We start from the raw sequence: 4,706 nt of genomic DNA on the forward strand, positions 1-4,706 counted from the left end.
TTGGTCATCCATTTAAGAAAGGTCTAACGGTTCAGCAGGGAGCCATCAGCTCTCTAGCAATGGGCATAAATTCTGAGGACATCTCATTAACACCTGAAAGCCATTGATCTCTCTGTCCACCAGAAAAGAGGTGACCTCATTAACATTCCAGGGCTTCTGCTATGAAGGATTCAAGCAGCACAGACCAGGGCAAAAACGATATCTTTACACTTTCAAAAAAAGGAAAAAAAAAAAAAAAACCTTAAGTGAAACCAAACACTCAATTAGAGATACTGGGGAAGTGGGCACGTGGATTGTGGCTGTCCAGAGAGCCTCCAGAGGCAACAGCTGCTTGATTACAAATGATGAGCATAACTAGCTCTTCTTAATGTCCAGAGAAGTTAAATAAGGAAACAAAATCACAAAATTGCCCATGAGAAATTAGTCAGGCAGGAAGTGCTAACCTCCTCAGCCAGTAATTCAAAGTCCATTCTGGAAATCCAAATGATTATCTTCTTCACTGCCAGAAATTTGGTTTCCTCCCACGTCACTCAACTGACACTACAGTTCCAAAGGTCATTAGTGATCTGCTCACAGTCAAGTTTGGTAGTCTTTTCTCATTGCTCATTTTTCTCAAATGTTTTTGCAACTCCAGACACCATTAAATGCCTGTCTTTTGTTTTACTTTGAAATCTGTTGGTTGCTGTTAGGTTCTGCAACTCTGTATCTGACAGTTGTGTTTTCCCCCTTTACTTGTAATGGTGGACTTCTCCAAGACCTGAGCTATCCTTCTGTCTTTCCCTCAAACTCATGTCCAGGGTAAAGGAAGGGGTGGGGCAGGGAGTGGCAGGGCTGGGTTAATGATGGTGGGCTTCTGGAACAAAGTCGGAACTGAACTAACACAGCAGTCAGGAAGAACAGCAATAGAGGACCCAGGTACACAATATGACAAAGTGTATTAAGATTAGGTTTGTTTTGTAAAGGGCCAGATACCAAATATTTTGGACCTGGAAGGCTAGTCTCTCTGGCAATCATTCAACTCTGTCACTGTAGCATAAAAACAGCCATAGGTAAATGTAAACAAATGAACATAGCTATATTTCAATAAAACTTTGTTTATAAAAACAGCCATCAGCCCATGTGCTGAACTTTGCTGAGCCCAATTCCAAAGCAGGCTAATGAGAAAAAATTAAATCCAAGGCCTTAGGCCTGCACTAGGGAGCCATAAATATATCAAGTGGATCCTGACCCAGTTGGTGAATAATGGGAGATTTCTCTGAGAAACTACCAGGTGAGCATGCTCAAACTGGAACTCCTTTTATAGGTGAGAAAGAAGCTGAAAGAGGTACCAAGTTGAATAAGAACATCTCTCTTTTGTAGAAATGCACCTGTTCCAATATGTCAGCCTTGGGTGACCCAGAGCTCATGCAGTGCAGAGCAATGGGCAGAGCTCTGCATATGGATGCAGGGGGACTCCAGAGTTCACAGTATGCTAATTCACTCTTCCAAGCTTCAGGTGGCTAGTACATAACCATGACCTCCAAAAGGAGTTTTTCAAGAGGTTGCATGAGCCAGAATGAGCAAAAATTCTAGCATAGTGCCTAGCATATAGTGAGTATTTGTTAAATACTGCTTGTCTTTTCATTTTATAAGTTTCTTCAGTGGATAAAATAAAAATAAGTAAAACAGTTTAAGAAATCACGCTGGAAACTGGAAAACAGCATGCAGATGGCACTTGGCGTTCTTGTTTGTGTGCTAAGCTCTCTCCTATGCTCAGGCCTTTCCTCAAGACCTGGCTTCCCCCAGCCTCCCACCACTCCCATCCTGCCTTCAAAACCACTTGTATGGAGCCTTGTCCCCAGGATATAGTCTCAAGTAATATTTGTTGAATAGAATGGAGTTAAAATATAATTTGTGACTGTGTGGTGAGGGATGCACACTTCTTGTGGTAGCATTCTGTGTTACATTCAGGTGTCAAATACTAATACGATGCTGCATGTCAATCATTTCTCAATTTGACAAGAGAAATAGGTATCACATTTTATTGCTTGATTATGAGATTTTTAATGAGAAAGGTTATTTTTTCCACGGCCTTTCTGGTCATACATATTCCTTTGTGAGTTGGCTGTTCTTGTACTTTTCCATTCTTATTGGTTTGGAAGAGCTTTATATATATTAAAGATATTGACTTTTTTACTGTAACACACATTACCAAATATACATATGTTTCTAATAAAAAAAATAATAAAGAACAGGGTTGACTACCACTCTCCTGTCAAGACCTTCAAAGACCATCAAATTCTGTAGTCATCATTTAGGCCATTGAAAATTGGGAACTTGTTTGGATAAAAATACAATTTGTATTGCCAGTCAACCCTACTGCTCTGTTAATTCAGAGATCATATTTCCTCCATTCCAAGATCAGTCCCTAGTCTTCCTCACTGCTTTCAGCAGGCTGGGAGGGAACAGAATTCCCCCCAAATAATACAAGCACATGTCACCACAAACTCCCTTCCCCTCAGTGCATCCTAGGAGCTGTCTGGGGTCTAATGTTCTGAGCACAGCTCTGGAGCAGATCTGTGGATGTGAAATCTGCCACTTACTATGTGGGTTGCCACAGCCACGTTCCCTAACCTTGCCAAGCCTTGATTCCTTCACCTGGTAAATAAATATAAATAATAGCAGGATTTTTATGAAGATGAAATATGATAACTTATGAAAAATGCTTAGAGAGAAGCCTAACCTATACTCACTACCTAAAGGTATGCTATAACATTAAGTCAAATTAAGTCATCTTTTGTTTTCCGATTTCTTCTGTTTTTACAGCAGAACTAAGGGAAAAGCTAAAAAGAAATCCTATAGAAATATAGAGGGAGACACAGAAAAGTACATGTAAAAACATTAAAACTGTGCTCACTTCCACAATACACATACTAAAATTGGAACGATACAGAGAAGGTTAGCAAGCCCCTCACAAGGACGGCATGCAAATTTCTGAAGTTTCCTTATTTAAAAAAAAAAAAGAAGAAGAAAGAAAGAAAGAAAAACAACAAAACAAAACAGAAAAACACATGGAAATTATCCACAACAGTTTTGCCAGTCAAAAACTGAAAGAACACACACTATTAATGTTTTGATGTATTTCCTTCCAGGATTTCTCTATGCACATGCCCACACATCCTTTCTGAGACATACATATTTAATTTGGTTGCTCCCCTTTGATAACCTACTCCTTCTTACCTTTTTCTCAATTGATAAATATCCTGCAAAAATACGACTTTTAAATGTCTCAGGATATTCCTTAGAATTAATGGATCATAATGTATTTTGCCATTCCTTTATTATAAAACAAAATTTTAAAAAGCTAAATTTATAAAGCTAAGTTTAAAAAATTGTTCTAACCGTAATTCCATGAACTATTCTACAATCATTATGACTTACTGAAAAGAACAACAGCAAACACTTAAAAACACACTGCTTCTGTTCTCTCCTAAGTATCTAGATCTCTGCCATTGCAATTATTTTTAAACACTGTGGTCAAAGCTGTGAAAAGGCAACGAAAGCTAAAATGCCTTTGTAGGTCTCATTCTCTCTTTCGCCGCCTTCCGAGACTTCAAGTTGCAGGCTTCTTTGCAAGTCTGACAGCCATTATGCAAGCTAACTTAAGCTCTGAGTCCAGAGCTGAGTGGAACGAGATCTGTAAAGAAAAATGTCAAATATCTCTGTGGTGTGTCTTTGTTATCAGCAGAGCTGTGCAAAATCCATGTAGAATGACTACCGCATAAAACTTGGTTAACTGCAAATATTCCTTGTCATAGCTGCCAGACAGCATGGACCTTCAGTTTTAACCTTGCTAATGATTTAGAGAACGCACACTGGGTACACTGTGCCCATCTCATTTGCCCTCCTCTCCAAAATACCTCTGGAGGTTCTGGGAAAAGACACGTCCATTTTATTTGCAAAACCTGTTAGGTTTCATTTCATTCCATTTTAATATATATCGTTGAGAACCTCCTATTTGCCAGGCACTCACGGGGTGCTGTGAGGAGGAAGGAGAAAATACAAAGATGAAAGAGACAGGTCTTTCTGCCCTTGAAGAGTTGAAAATCTACTAGAAAGCAGTAAGATGTGTGAACAAATAGCTCTAATTCTAGGCAGAACGAAATAAGGCTGAACAAAAGAGCACATATTGTGCCTAGTGATTGCAAAGGAAAAATGGAAAACATTTAAGCAACAAGAGGTCACATGTGAGGTAAACATTGAAGGATGTGTAGGCTTTTAATAAGGGGAAAAGAGAAAAAGACAGCAAAACCATTAATGAGTTTCTGCTAGGCATTTTAACTTCTGAATCAGAGATTATACTAATGGTTTCTGGAAACACGGATTTAGTAAGTCCAAAAAAAACAACACTTTGATTAGGAATTATTATCACTTTCTTATTAATGAGGAATCCAAGTAATCTAGTTAAGATTTTGCCTATAAAGAGTAGACTAGTAACTGATTGCAAGTCTGCCTCGGGACTTTTGAGACCAAGAGGACAATACCAGAATGAGCATGGAAGTATAAGAATGCAGGGTGGCTTCAGAAAATTGCTTATATTGTCTGCAATTGCAGAAAATTGCTTATATTGTATCTTAAAAAAAAAAAAGGACAAAACCAAAAGCCTTAGGTAGACATAATATCTCCTACCCTAAGAGAAGAGGAAAGGATGTATATATGTTGAGCTG

At 38.6% G+C, this 4,706-nt stretch overlaps 1 non-coding gene across 1 annotated transcript; it reads left to right on the forward strand.

The window, feature by feature from the left end:
* Nucleotides 1-2,888: 2,888 nt before the first annotated feature.
* On the forward strand, nt 2,889-2,993 carry LOC121102997. The gene has a single exon (XR_005835146.1). It is a non-coding gene; the product is annotated as a U6 spliceosomal RNA (small nuclear RNA).
* The last annotated feature ends 1,713 nt before the right edge of the window (nt 2,994-4,706 follow it).

This window comes from Ursus maritimus, unplaced genomic scaffold, assembly GCF_017311325.1.
Source record: "Ursus maritimus isolate PB19 unplaced genomic scaffold, ASM1731132v1 scaffold_16, whole genome shotgun sequence".
Lineage (NCBI taxonomy): Eukaryota > Metazoa > Chordata > Mammalia > Carnivora > Ursidae > Ursus > Ursus maritimus.